Genomic DNA, 16,686 nt, shown 5'->3' on the forward strand with positions numbered 1-16,686 from the left:
GTACCATTTGGTTGTCGAAAATGCCATGCCCTGGGCCATTTATTCCAAGACTGTCCCTCCAATATGAAATCCATGACCACCTCTTCAATGGACAAATCCGATTCGGATGGGTTCAAAAAAGTTCCGAATCGCAAAAAGACCCATAAAAAGCCCTCTACCTCAGTAAAAAATCCTGTCACCAGCACCTCCTTGCCTTCAACAAGCAACAACTTTGAAATCCTGCTCCAGTCGGAGGTTCATATTTTAGATGATCAGAAACAACCTGAAGCCATTCCTAAGACTCTCGCCCATTCTGCTCCATCAAGCTCAAAGAAAGCCCTCACTTCTTAGAAACCCACGGACACCAAAACGCCCTCTCCCAGTAACATGCAGAAAAGGATTGCTCAAGGTATGGAGGTAGATAGTACTCATATGCAGCTCACGATTGTAGATGATACAGAGGCAGAGTAGGAAACAGTACAACACATGGAAGAGGAACCAGAGACTTCGACATCGGAGATCTAGATATACTAGGGCTTGAACAGGCTTGTAAGAAAAAGGAATATGACAAAATTCCTGAGCGACAGCTAGAGAACATAGAAGTAATTCTCTCAAGAGCACGGAAGCAAAGATCATAAGGCGTCCAAACTGGTAGTCAGTGGGATGGAAGAAATATCTTCAAAGACAACAAGAAATGAAGACGGAAAACCGATCTTCAGAGAACCATCCGCATAGGGGAGATGCTGGTGGAATTTGGAAGATACTCCAAGCTCACCAAATACTATAATCCCCTTCCTAATCGCAAATAATGAAGCTCATCTCATGGAACATCAGAGGGCTCAATAGCTCAAGGAAGGGATGATTAATAAAGAACATGCTACAACAGGAAAAGCCTCAAATTCTCTTCTTGCAGGATACCAAGTGTAATTCCACAACGTTGGATCAGATCCTTGCCAAAGTGTGGCCAAGAAGCAAAGAAGTGGCGGTGGAAGCCACGGGAGCCTCAGGAGGGCTAGCCATCGTTTGGGATGATAGAGCTATAACACTTACCAACATACATGCCAGTAAGCACTTTATTCAGGCCAAGTTTCATTTAACAGGGACAAATGTTCATGGACACTTAACTAATGTCTACTTCCCCCAAGAGGCAACAAACAAAGTAGACACACTGAACACCCTAACTTAGATCAACTCAGAAAGATCCCACCCACTTTGTATCATAGGAGGGGACTTCAACATGATTACAAGATTGGAGGAAAAAAGAGGAGGACGGATGGACTGTGAAAGCACGCACTTCAAAAACTACATTCATAACAACAGGCTTATAGATATGGAATTCAACAATGGCATTTATACTTGGAACAACAAGCGTGTAGATGCCCACCAAATTGCATCTCGGTTAGACAGATTCTTGATCTCTGATAGCACAATACATCTTGGCGGGGATCTCTTGGCCTTTATATTGCCACTCTCTGGCTTGGACCATTGGTCTATTAGGCTTCACTGGCAAAGATCGGGAGATAATGTTCGCAGGCCCTTTCGCTTTGAAGCCTTTTCGCTGAATCACCTCGATTTTCATAACCTGATAACAGAGACATGGAGAAATTTCACACCACCAGAAGGCACAAAAATGTACAAGCTCCAACAAAAGATAAAACATATCAAGGAAAATATAAAACAGTGGAATCGCTTTACCTTCAGCAATATCTTTTAGGCGCAAAACACTCTTGAACAAGAAATGCAAAAATTACAGCAGAGAATCATAGCTGAAGGCATATACGAAACCATAGCAGAATAGGAACGTCAAATACAAATGCATATCTCAGAAAGAGTAAGACAGGTAGAGATCCTTTGGAGACAAAAATCGAGGATCCGATGGCTTAAAGAGGGTGAACGCAATACAAATTTCTTCCACCATACCACTATCCAATGGAGAATGCACAACAACATTACTCTCCTCCAAAATCGACAAGGGGAACATCTAGAGAAGCATGAAGATATAGAACAGGAACTCCTCACCCACTTTCGGAGGGTGCATCAGGAAACAGAGATTGATCGGCTGCCAGCTATAGAGAATATCATCAAGATTATTCCTAAGATCGTAACTGAGGAACACAATCAAATACTCCTCAGGCCTATTTCTTTACAGCAAGTGGAGACAACTATGCGACAGATCAAAGTTGGGAAAGCACCCGGACCAGACGGCTTCACTTCGGACTTCTTTCACAACTTCTGGGATCTAATCAAGGAGGAAGTCTGGCAAGTAGTCGAGAAGTCTAGAGTTAACAGATGGATGCTTCCATCCTTGAATACCACCTTCAATGCCCTCATCCCTAAGGAGGAGAATAGCCAGACTCTGGACAAATTCCGACCTATTGCACTATGCAATGTATTGTATAAAATTGTCTCCAAAGTGATCACCACACGCCTCTAGCCCATGCTTCCTCTTCTTATATCACCAGAGCAATTAGGTTATGTGGAAGGAAGGCAGATCACCAATGGCATAATTCTGACTCATGAAATCATTCACTCCCTAAAGAAAACCAAAAAGGTAGGTATGCTCCTAAAAATTGACCTCTCAAAAGCTTTTGATACTTTAAGCTGGAAATATATTCAAAAAATACTGCTAGCCTTTGGCTTTACCCCCCCTTGGGTAAGATGGATTATGAGTCTCATCACTTCTACCTTTTTCTCAATTCTTGTCATCGGGACCCCCTCCACCCTCTTCCACCCGTCTAGAGGTATTCGACAAGGGGACCCTCTCTCACCCTTTCTATTTGCTATTATGGCGGAAGGTCTTGGACATTACATCAAAGATGCCCTTCAAAACCAGCAATTGTGTGGCCTTTCTTTCCAGAATACCCCTGCTTTCACCCACCAACAATTTGTGGATGACAATATGTTATTTGGTCATCCTTCGGTCCAGGAAGCCCGTAAGCTGAAATCAATTTTATCTGACTTTTCGGATGCCTCTGGCGCCTACATTAACAAATAAAAATCTCAAGTCTTCTTCTTTCACATACCTCCCATCACTCAAGCCTCCATAGCCAAAATTCTGGGCTTCTCGATTGCATCTCCGCCCTCCGAATACCTGGGAGCTCCAATGACAACCTCTGCCTTAAAGCACTCATCCTGGAAAATTCTCCTAGAAAAACTGGAAGCCCATATCTCTTCATGGACCTTCAGAGCTCTCAATATGGCGAGTCACCTAGTTCTAATCAAGGCAGTGCTACAATCTATGCCGCTCTACCTCTTCACGGTCCTGGCAGCACCCAAATGGGTTCTTAAAGCAATCAAAAATCTTCAACGGGATTTTTTATGGGGGAATACGAAACAAAAAAGAAAATGGACTCTGGTAAAGTGGGAAAAGTTTGTCACCCAAAATCCTCTGGAGGCACTGGATTATGGATCCTAGCAACAACGAGGTCAAGTGTCAGTGGCAGTGGTGGAGATGGCTCTTGAACCATAATCCTTGGGCAATCCTTTGGGCAATCTAAGTAAGTATAAAAATAGTGATGATTTGGAATTCGGCTTAAAGAAGTTGGCACAAGTTGGCACATTTGGAATCTACCAAACAACATAAAGAACATCTAATCCAACAACACAATTTTTTCAGAATCAGATATGGAGATTGCGAGGTTTTGGGAGGACTCCTGGCAGCAAAGACCAAAATTGAAGGACCTACTCACACCCCACCAGGTTCAGGATTGGGTAGAGCAACCAACGATCAAAGTAAATCAACTTTGAGAGAAAGTTCACAACCAAGGTTATAGGCAATGGTTATGCTTGAACCTCATTCTTGGACAAGCCATACAATCCATCAAAGGTAGCCTAGACACTGAACTCTCAAATAGGAAAATTTTCCAATCAGATAAGAAAGACATCATCAGATGGGGTTATGAAATGAGAGGTACCTTCACTTCCCGGGAAGCATATCATATAATACTAAGGGACCATACTGTCAAGGATAGCCTTTGGCACAAAGTTTGGGAACCACCAATTTGGCCAAAAATCTCCACCTTTCTCTAGTTGCTATGCCAAAATAGAATCCTTACTTGGGATAATCTAAGGAAACGGAGTTTTCACGGACCTTCCATCTGCCCAAATTGTAAATAGGTAGAAGAAGCTAAGGAACATCTCATAAACTCATGTTTGTTAGCAACCCAACTTTGGGAGAAGGTTAGCTTTAGATGTCAAAGAGATGGACGAAATAAGGAGAATTCAACCAGCACTATTCGTTCTTGGGCATCTCACCCTTATAAAAGCAAAATCTTAAACGCCTTATGGAAGCTAATACTAGGTTTCCTCATGTGGACAATCTAGAAAGAGAGAAATAGCTGCATCTTCAAAGACCATTCCTCTCCCATAGAAGTTCTATGGATCAATATATGTCAAAACATATGAGAAACCTTGATGCTCCAAACATGGCTTGATGATGATTTCCCATCCACACCACAGGAACAAAATATATGGCTGAACTGAAACCTTTAGTGGAACCATGAGCAAGTACACCTAAGGAAAATCCATCCCTCTGGAGATACACCTGACAAATGGACTCCACCCCCGCCACACATGGTACTGCTCAACTTTGATGGAGCATCAAAGGGAAATCTAGGTAAAGTAGGATTTGGGGGAATATTTAGAAATCACAAGGGCAATGTTATCCAAACATTCATGGGGTCAATAGGTTGGGATACAAACAACTCAGCCGAATTAGAAGGAATTTGGCAAGGACTTCTCCTGGCTCAGAACAATAGATTCTTCCCACTCATAAGTGAAGGGGACTCATATCTTAATTAACATGATCAACCAGATCTTATAGGTAACTCCAGCACATAAAGTGGGTAGCAGTTGGAGATTGGCGGAAAGGCTGGAATAGATTGAACACTGGCTACTCATTCATAGAGCAATTACCATCAGGAATACTCGTCAGAATGGTAACAAAGTAGCAGACCTCCTAGCAAACATTAGCGTTGACCGTGGTAAGACTCTTCATGTAGGAGCTCTTAGCACTATAGGCAATACTCATCAATTGTAGGATTTCAATGATCTAGTGCAAAAGGAAAGGGCAAATGTAGAGGAAACGCACCCAGATGCGGGTGTCAACAATGGCATTTAAATGACAAGATGGATCGCCGGTGGGTTGGGAAGCCATCTGACTAAGTGCTTCGTCCTGAGAGCTCACCACAGATGAATTAAAAACACCTTGCAGGTGACATTTATTGACTCCGAAAGCTGTGACGAGCTCACCTCCTTCAACATCATGGCCCCTAAAAACCGTTTTGTTACTCCTCCCCTTCTCCATGGCATTTGTCCTCCCAAGCGGCTGAACCGTGTTTCAGAACTGCTACAGGCAGTCGCTACCTAATTCTCCCTTGTCAGGATTTTGGTAATGGTTTTCATTTTTCGCATTCCTGTCATTGTCTTCTTGATTGTGGTTCACCCACCCCTACTCCCGCTCATCGTCACCTTCATTCCAATTCTTCCGCTGTCAATTCAGCCATGGATTGCCTCAAGCACCGTATGCACAGTAGGCGTGGAGGTTCACGTGGAGGTTTTAACCGCTCGCGAGCTTCTACCAGTTCCACCTCTGACTCCCCAGACTCAACTACTAAATTACCCAACTTTCTCATTAACCCCACTCATAGCTACCCGAATACCAGAAGTGGGAGAGGTTGGAGGGACAATGTTGTCCACACTGTGGATCTCCCACTCCCTCCTCTTTCTAGCCCTCACAGCACACAATTTCGTTTCTGCAGTTCACTAAACAGGCCTACAATCACTGCTACCATCACAATTTCTTTCAAGGAAGAGTCTACGATGCAAGCTACTCTGTCTAGTCGTGGGAAAAAGCAGAACACGGAAGAGACAGGTAGTCATGGGATCAGTAACAAGTAGCAAGGTGAAAGCAGTAAGGCTCTGCATGACAAAGATAAAGCTGGGGACGCTGGTAAGCGACAGATGGATGCTGAAGGCACTGTAGATGCTCCAACTGTTCAAGGTCACGGCACGTCTAAAGAGGATGACAATTGGTATCAGTTTTCCTGCCGGATTGAGGAAGAGCCAGCTTTGGAGGAACCACTAGCCTAACACGTGGCCTCATGCAAAGGTCTTCGGCTCCCAGGTGGATTTTTCTCACTTTTTGTGGTTTTTGGTCTCTCGCAAAGGTGTTCGGCTTCCAGGCGGATATGTTTCTATGATTCGTGGTTTTGTGGTCTAGATGGTTTTGTCTTCATGCAAAGTGTCTTGAATTCTCTGGTTGGCTCTCTGCCAGGTGGAAATGGCATACTGTTACTAGGTTATGTCCCTATCTATTTGGTTCAGGATTGCATTCCTCTTTGTTCATTTTGGAAAACCAAGGTCTACTTTGAAATAGTTATTCTGGTTCAATGGCTGGTTTCCCCCATAACAGGGGCAGTCTTCAAAGCTTCTTGGACTGGTTTCCCCTCTGTTGTGGCAGTCCAATACCAACAGTTGCATTTTGTGATGATGACTAATGCTTAACATCTCTAAGACCAGGTTTCTCTGTAACTTTTTTGTATTATATTAATAGATCAGTAATACTTAGAAAAAAAAACATATGTTTAATACAATTAACAATTAAGACACAAACATACCAATTTAAGATGATATTATCTAATTACAACTGAAAAATTGACTGTGATAGTGCACCTTAAGTCGGCCAGCTTGTAGATAACTATTGTCTTGCGCCTATACCGAGGTTGTTATTTTATTACCATTCATGTTATCTTATATAAAGACAACGATTTGTTGGGCTCTTTGTTTTGTGGGGGTAGTCGACTAAGAAGAATGTGATAAGTTTTACTGACAAGATTTCTCGAACATCAATTCCTCTTCTGTCCCTTTCATATATGCTGATACGATTAGAGACAACTTATCTATTGTTGCATTCGGCACTACTACACGGAGGGGGACTTTAAGACAATTTTTTAAGAGAAAAGAAATATTTTGTCTTCAAAATTTCAATATGAGGCGATAGTAAAAAAAGGTAAAGGTAAAGGATTAGGGGTCTGTCTACTGGCATTCACTGAGTGGTTGGTTTACCATGGTTGTGAAGTGATATTCAACAAAGGAAAAGCATTCCTGAGACACATAGCCATGGGGCAGGTGAAGTAGATCGGGGTTCGTGTGAAGAACCTGTATAAGCTAGATGTGGAAGAATGTGCTACATTAAGCACTAAGGTGGAGAAAGTGAAGGTCGTGATGTCGATGAACTTTGGCACAAAATACTTGGTCATTTGTATCATGGTACCTCAAATATTATAGAACAAATAACCACTCGCCTCTCTAAAGGAGCACTTAAGCAATAGGATATATGCAAAGGATGTACATTACAAAAGTACATAAAATCCACATTCCATGATTAGGACAACAAAGCACATGCAGTCCTAGAAAGGATCCACTATGATGTTTATGGACCTTTCTCGACAACCTACACTGTCAGACACAAATATTTTGTCACTTTTATTGATGACTTCTCACGGAAGTGTTGGATCTTCTTCACGTGGAATAAAGATGAGACATTCTATGAGTTCGTATAATTCAAGACACTAGTTGAAAACGAAGCTAGCAAGAAGGTGAAGGCTCTGTTGTAGAGGCTGCAACACCCTCCAAAATTTTGGCCCGCACTTAAATTTTAGAGCCTACTATGGATATTGTGATAAATTGTTCCGTAGTCACTTATTGGTAAGTTGATGATCTCAAGCTCCCCTTTTCGATCTTAAGAGTCGTTTATGCTTTTATCTTTACATAGAATGTGTCATCTTTGGGCATGGGGGTAATCGCTTGTCATGCAAAGGGAGGTTTGTTTTGCTTCAAGGGGAAATATTTATGAGAATGAGACATGTTTAACACTCATTTCACACACTCTTACACAAGTGTCACCTTTATCCTCCCAAAGTCTATAATCGAAGCCGCACTTGCCGTAAGCTGCCACAAAGGTTGTTGCATTAAGTGAAGTATGTGTTATATGTTCTGGATGGTCTATGTTGTATCGATAAGTTTTCAAGTGTGTGATCGTAGTGAAGTTTTATCACTATTCACATAAGTTCCACTGATCCCACACTTAGCTAAATTTCGGAGTTTCCTTAGCAACCTAGCCTCATCCAACTTTCCTGAACTACACACTTCACATATGTAACCCTCAAGATTTTCTATTGCTTGTTCGAACCGTGCAATGCACAGAAATCCCAACCTCCCTTACCATTCAAAAATGTGTAGTGGTTTCCTCCAGTGTCCTTCCCTTAGCCGGAACCCACTGTCTCCAAAAACTGTGCAGTTTTGTCCCTTGACTACCCAGTCTGCCTTGCATCCTGAAATTGCATAGATGTGTCCTCCCAGGGCCTCGTCCCAAGTAGTGCCTTACATCCTAAAACTATGTAAATGTGTCCTCCCAAGGCCTCATCCCGCAACAGTCACTGCCCATTGAAACTACACAATTATGTCTCTCACGGGCCATGAACAAAGATGACATGATAGATGACTCTCAAGGAGTTGAGGAGAAAAATAAGAAAACCAAGAAACCCAAGGTATGATAGAATATTAGGATCGCATGAAGACTCCATTGATGCATAACCCTTTGGAGGCTAGGTATGGAAAACAAAGCACGTATTTTGAAATACACCTCTTAATGTAGCTTAAAAGTTTGCTTATCATTGTCGTATCATTCCGTCTTCAATGACATTCATGGTTGCAAGAACTGAAAGTCATTCCATGTGTTTGATCTACGTGTCTTGCTCCCTTTCACTTGTTTATTACATAGCTTAGAAGATGAAGAGTATTACCACTTGTTTATTTAAGCTACTGAGGTTGTGACCAACATGATCTTATGACTAACCAGGCATGATGCAAGGCATCCTAAGTGGGATGAAAGATGTTTGATGATATGTATGTAGTTAGTACACTCCTCTGCATTACTCCTTTGCATTAATCCTTGCTTTGTATCTTGCATGTACCCTCACCGCTTGTTAGATTTGGCTACCTACTGCCAATAGTCTCTTAGCTCTTTCCTGACAAAGCAGGTGAAGGAATTTCTTTCAACCTGATTTCTTCAAGGCTCTTCATAGAAATTATAGAGCTAAGAGAAGTAGATGTGGAATCTCACTATCAAACTATTGAAAATACTTTGCATGTTCGAATATATCCAAACAATTAAGCTACCACTCAACAACATTGTCAATCTTGGAAGACTCAAGAAAGATCACATCTCTAGATATTATAAACTTCTTATTCACTTCATCATAGAGATGGTATGCTTTGGAGGTATGAGTACCCAAAGAAGATACATTTGTGATTCCTTGCACTGAGTTTTTTTATTTTTTCCTTAGGTATGAAGGCATAATATGAGGAACCAAAAACCCTGAGATGCCTCATTGAAGGAATGTGGCCATACCACATTTCATAGGGAGTCTTGTTTCTAATAGCAAGAGTTGGACACCTATTATTTATATACACAACACATAGAACCACATCAGCCCAAAACCTTATGAACTTAACATGTGAACTATGCCAAGTTCATAGTGAAAGTAATACATTCCAATGAACTATGTGTTGAAAAATGCAGCAAGAAATTCTCAATTTGATTTTTCCTTGATTAAATTGAAAAAATTCAAATTTCCACATCAACAGACAACTTGGATGATGTTAACTTGTGTGACATGGCTTGTGTCACCTAGTTTACTCAATAAATTCGAGTTGGAGGAGTTAGAGTTCAGTTCTGCATATGCAATTGCTAACTTGTGGCAATAAAGGTCAATTATCTCAGGTTGTTGTCAGTTAAACTAGTTCTAACTTTTGGAGGAACTAGTGGAAGGTCATTTAAGCAGTGGGACTTCAGTCAAACTCGGTGATCATCTAGTTAACTGATCAATCAACCCAAAATAGTTGGGGCATGAAGAGAAGTCAAGTCCCCTAAAATTGGTGGAGATTCGAAGGTAGTTTTAATTTCTTGTAGCTCACACAGTTGCAAGAACTTTCTATAACCATAGTGGAGGAGGTAGCTTGATTAGGAGCTTCTTGTGAAATTAGAGAGTGAATGATTGTTGGTAGCATTAATAGCCTACCAGCAATTTGTTTTGCACCACACTTCAATGTTTTGGGCATGGTTTTTGAGGGTGGATATTTTTTTTTATGCTTTTTGGTCATGCACGTCCTCACTAAGTATCTTGGGAGGTCTGTAATAGTTCCTTGCATGCACATCCTCACTAAATATCTTTTGGGATGTCTGTACTAGGTCCTTGTAAATTTTTGTTTGCCAAGGCTTAACTACTTATGATCTTAGGTGCTCACAACAATTCGACAGTTTATGGCACTTTCCAAATCACCATTCCTAAAAGGATCCAACAAAACGACTTCAGAGGAAGATGAGAAGGGAAAACTCTTATTGGAACTAGCCTAGAACTAGTGGAATTGGTTGGTTCCAATGGTTTTTAGAGTTGTATTAGTCTAGTTTGGTGGTTCGGATTGGATAAGGTCGGTCTTGTATTGAACTAACCTTAAAACACCAAATTCACTAGTTCTCTAATAAACTGACCAATTCTGAAGAATGTAGTGCAACATAGCTAATGACCACCAAATAATAATTTTTTAATAAAAAATACTGAAAAGGAAAAAAAAAATTATTAACTCGAGGGCCCTACAAAACCTAACCCTAGTAATTAATGGTAATATTTAATTTTTAAAGTTAAAGTAAAAGTTGACATTCTCCTTATCTTTCCTTTTTGAAAAGGAAAGATAAGGATAATGTCAGCTTTTACTTAAATTTTTAATATTAACATTAATTGTTTCGAGTTGTTTCAGAGTGGTTCCAACTTCATTCAATTTTGAGAAAGTCAAATTTTAGATCCCATTCAAAAATTAGTGGTTATTGTTTGAACCGCTTCTTTATAATGAGTCCTAGACTTTGACTTCCAATTTTTTAGGTGCAGTTATTGCATAATCATATTCGTCGTGAGACTTTGCAGCAGAAGTTGATCTTTAATCCATTGCAAGCACTTGACCTAACATAGGGAAACATCAGCTACCCCTCCCAAGTTGCACCTCAACATTGAAATTTTCTTTTTCAATAGACATTCATTTTATCCATTAGATCATTTCTTCCACTGTGACAGTCCAACAACACCCTGCCAACATATGCTTGACAATCCATCTCATCTTTACTGCTACCTTATAAACACTCTTAAATCTTGTGTCTCCAATATAAAAGAGGAAGAACCAAAAAGGGCCTTCTTGGCCCTCTTCACAACCCACAATATGTTTAGCTTCTCTCTTGTGCTTACACTCTAGTCTTCTCACAGCTTCAGAATGGTGAATCTTAAACACAATCTCATGATGTCCATTCAGGGAAGCATAATTCACCCTTTGTTTGAATCAAATTACCCCCCTAGAATTCCCTTTACCTTTAAATGCAGGCATATATTTTCCTTTTGGATGACTGTTAAGCTTCCCATCTCTATTTCACCTCCCTCTCCTACTCTCATGAACCCGATAAGCTGAATTTAACCAATCTCAATGTATCTGAGATAAATAATCCATCCAACTGGGTAGATTGAGTTGAGACCCTTTTAGAAACTAAATCCATCCCTCCACAATGATATATCCCTCCCCAACAACATCATCATGCTCTGTTCAAGATCTATCATTCCCATGATCACTATAAATTTCCGAGTCCTTCACTTACATATTTGGTAACATCATCATTTAGATCACTTATACTTTGTTGTGTTGTTTCTTGTGTTATGATTTCCTTTAATGGAAATATCTCCCTAGTAGGCACGAGTAACTAAATTCAAGTTCTTATTGAACTCTTGCGTTAACATACTTAATTTTCATTTTGACCTATTCGGTTTCAAATTCTTGTGTGGTTGGTTTACTGGTTGACTACTAGCATTCACCAAGTGGTTATTGATGATCATAGTTAGTCTAGAGTGAACATTGGATTTTGCCTTGAAAACCAAGCCCCAAGAATAAGCACTTATCATGGAACATTTCAGAGCCCATACTAGTGGAAGGCCAATTGTGCAGTGGGACTTTAGTCAAACTCAGTGATCATCCAGTTAATTGATCAATCAAGCCAAAATATATAGTGCATGGAGAATTTGAGTTACCCAAATATGGTGGAGATTCCAAGGAAATGTAACATCAATTGTAGACTAGCCCTGAGTGTACAAGTGTTAGATACTTTCCCCCTTTTCTTGCTTATTCATTCATTGCCAAACACTATACCACTAGTTCTAAGAATCTTGTGGATACTATCACCACAATAAATGTATATTTTATTTTATACGAGACAAGAATTGTATATTTAAATTTGGGACACTCAAAAAATATTTTGATGCACCTTTGTGACCTTTATGACTTTATGACCTTAATTCCCATTCCATGTTCATCCATGTGGACACACTTTATGATGTTCTACGACAACCTAATGTCCTTGTCAACTTCCTCTCATCTTCCTTGTCATGTTTTCAGGACTTGTGTATCCAACAAGAAATTTGGGAGATGAATGCCATCAAGGTAGAAAATCAAGGGGGTTTCAAGTCATTTATTTAGGGTTCCCACTAGCATAGTCCCACCATATGATCCACCCAATCCCTAAATTGGGGTCTACTGCTATTTCAATTAATTATTAGATGATCATGGTGGGCCATAATTCCAAGTTAAATATTATGACTCTTCATATGATATTATTGGAGATACTTGAGGAGACATCTTTTTGGCTAAAGGGTTAAGGGAGGATTTTGACTTCAATATCAACCCATCAACCATATCCTCAACATTTGTCCCATCAACCATATCCTCAACATATCTAACCAACAATCAAGAAGACAACTGAGGTGAAGCATGGGCATCCTCTCTCGCCCATGTTGTTCAGCATATATATCAATCTATGAATGCCTCTACACTCCACCAACTGTGCATCAATAAAATTTTGGGTTTCCCCACTATCCGCCAAGATGGATACATGTTGTCCATGCATTGTGCCTTTGATTGCAGAGTGGCTAATAATCATAGTTTATCATGGATGATTGTGAGCATACGTAACATCCATGGTCCAATTCATTTGTTTGGTGCCCAATGTTGGTGAATCATTGTATTGCATCATGGTAGCATATATTTCCTTTTTTAAAGAAAAATATATTGAAAATAAATTAAGTTATGTCTCATGCCAATGTTCAATATTATTGTGTTGTGAGAGCTTTGCATATTATATGTATCATATATCTATAATCACTTATTTCAATCCTACTTTAAGAAATAAAGGAAGAGGTGCAAGCCCTTGCCATAAGGGCTCCCACCAACTCCTCTTCTCGTATAAAATTTTCAAACGTTAGCCCATAAATCAAACACATGCCCTTGTTTATCTAGTTTGGAAACCCTTGGATGTTTTTAACAATGAACTCCTCCCAACCACTACTTTAACCATCTATTGAATGCCTTTGATTGGTATGTGTAAATTATATTGATTGATTCCTGGAGAGGTGTGAAATCTAATTTTGCATGACATGATAAAAACACCAAATTTAACTCGTGGTAGCCAAAATTTTAGCCTTACAACTCTCTCATCCAATATTAGATACTTCACTAATTATTCAATGGGTAATCTACTTAACAATATATTAAATATTAGAAGCATTCATATTAATATAAAAAATAAGAATAGTATTTAATATTAAGTTATAATGTAGGTAGCTGCCAAGTTGACATATTCTCTGCCTTGGAAAGTGAATAGTTAGCTTGACTTAATGTTCGATGTTAGTTTTAAAACAATTAAGATAAAATTGTTTAAGAGAACTCACATAGATCTATAAGTGCCGAGATGATAAATATGATGCAAAAATTTACTCAAAAGTTCACATTGTAAAAGAGCTTTTCACTTATATTAATATGACCCCATTCCTCCCTCCATAGATCCAAGGTTAGTATATTTGTCCCAATATAATAAATGTGTTTCTCTTGTATATTATTAAATTAGGTTGCTTCAATAATCATGTCCTTATTGTTAAGGGGAGATTGTCTTAAAGTAAGTGTTGTCATAAGTAGTGTGATAGAAGTAACAATGGGAAACTATAATTATATATTTTTTTATACATGTGAAAAAGTAATCCCTAATTTACTTATGTCCATGGTAGTGAAAATCTAATTTTTATAGTGGTAGCTCAATTATTTGTCATGCCAGTATGAGTAGTGGTACCTTGTGGTCATTGTATTATGTTTAGTAGATATAGTAATAAATGGTGTAATTTAAAAATTTTAATTTAGACTACATTTAGTGATACTATATAATTGTACCAAAACTTAGCAATGAAGACATGACAAGTAACTAGATGTATTCAAATTTTTTTTAATGATTATCATTGTGTCTTTGAATAATATTTATAGTGCTAGCTAAATTGGGTAGTATTGACTTACTTTTATGATTCACATAGATATCATCATAACTCGTCGGTTTTGATACTTGATTATTTGAAAATAAATGCTAGTTAAATTAGGTAATATTGACTTAGTTTTCCAATGCTAGTTAAATTATCAACTCGGTTAATGTTATCTTAGAGAACATGTGTACACAACCAAATTGTAGGATTTCAGTGGCTTGCAGCGATGGATAAAGTTGTTTGAGTGAAAATGGAAGTTGAAACACAACATGAGAACTATGCTACTCTGTGCGAGGCCTTATGCCTTGAACCATCTCTCAGCACATGGCTTTGAACGCGGAATATCTATCTGCATTTGATTTATGGCTACGACCCATGTCTCTGCGCATGACATTCCCTATAGCCAGCTACCCTATGCATGTCTTTTGTTTTTTAGGTTAGATGTCTTCATGATTCATAACATCATTTTGGTCTTAGTATACCATTAATGTTTCCTGTCTAGACGAGTGGATCTCATTTTTTATCCTTGTAGCTGCGCGTGGCCATCTTTAGTCTGGGGTATGGCCTTGCCTTTCTATTTTTCCTGGCGCATGGTATGATTCTAAATTGGTTAGATCTTTTTTGGTGCCTCGCATACTAGTTATGGCCTGAGAATTGCAGGAACATAGAGGGTTTCTGTAAGGAACAGAGGAACGAAAAAGATAGAGGGTTTCAAGGAGCTGAGAGGTTTTTTGCAAGGGAATGAAAAAGATAGAGGGTTTCAAGGAACAGAGAGGGTTTCTGCAAGGAACAGAGGAACGAAAAAGATAGAGGGTTTCAAGGAACAGAGAGGGTTTCTGCAAGGAATAGAGAGGGTTTCTGCAAGGAACAGAGGAACAAAAAAGATTGAGAAATGTTTTCAGATTCACGAAGATGGTGACAGTGCCACACCAATGTCACTTTGTTTATGTTGTGCTAAGAGATGGCTAGAGAATCGCCTCGATTTGTTCCAGAGGGATTCTCCAGATGGCACAAGAAATTGGGCTTTTGGGAGGAATTGATGGAACAGAATCCAGCGGTGGGCCTGGCGGAACTACTCCATTCCCTGCCTGATTCTTGCCACGACTTTCCATTACGAATCCACTGGAAAATGGTGTTGCATCTTCATCAACCAAACCTTCCTCCACACTGCAATGAACCAACACCTTTGCTTCTACAACCAAACCTTCCTCCTCGTCATCAACCAAAGATTCCTCCTCGTTTGCCCCATTGCAATGGAGGGTTTGTTGAGAAAATAGAGAGACAAACACTAATGTTTTAGAGCCATGAGACTAGGGTTTCTGTGATGGGAATTAAGGGCATGAGGCCCAACGACAGTAGAGTACATACTCATTTATTTGTCGGTGGCAGGAGATAGATATTAAGACCCTCATTCTTATGAAAAGTGGGAGACATGGGCGGGAAACAGTAGGAAACAGTGGGCTAGGCCATCTTAAAATGGAAACAAGACAGCTGAAACCACCGAAACGTTTTTGGTGTAGAGGCCGAAAATCTTTTTGGCACTAAATTGTTTTAGTTTTTATATGTTGGGGCTTTCACTATTATTTTTCAAAGGAACTCAAAGTTGAGCTAGAAGTTTCAAGGAAGACAGCAAAGGGTTTATTTTCCACAGGTATTTTCCTTTCAATTTGATGTATTTCCCTTGCAAAGATGTTGGCATTGGTATTATTTTCCTTGCATAGCTGTATTCATTGGTATAGCTGTAGGAATTGGGATTATTTTCATGGTATAGATGTAGGCATTGGGATTATTTTCAGGGTATATTTGGGTTTGTGAGTATAATTTAATGTGTTTTCCAACTAGGGAAAGTACTTTTGAATTATACTAGTGCATGAACATGGAACCCCAACCTAATTTGAATTAATTGGTCTCTAGCAGAGTCTATATATTGCATTCATGTTCATCAATAACATATTATTAGATTTTATTAGAAATTTGAATTGTCTCTCTCGTTCATTAGTTAATTTCTTAGTGGTTTTATTCTCTCTTGTTTCTTGTTATGCAAGTAACTATCTAGTATTTTTTCACACTTATATCTTTCTATTATAGTTTTATCTTGGCTAAGAAACTCATCTTGGTACCATTTCCTAAAGTCTTGCATTATTGTGATTTGAATCTATTCTCCTTCAAGGAAGTTTTGTTCAAGAATGCTTATTTTTATTTTTCTTATGTAATTCACTCTTGGAACCATTTCCAAGAAGCTCATATGAATTGACTATCCCAACCTTAGATGAATCAAATAATGATTTGTTACTAGATGTATCTATCCTTTTAG

The sequence above is a fragment of the Pinus tabuliformis genome, chromosome 8, assembly GCF_031772625.1.
Source record: "Pinus tabuliformis cultivar Carrire ecotype Pingquan chromosome 8, CPIR1, whole genome shotgun sequence".
In the NCBI taxonomy this organism is placed as follows: Eukaryota; Viridiplantae; Streptophyta; class Pinopsida; order Pinales; family Pinaceae; genus Pinus; species Pinus tabuliformis.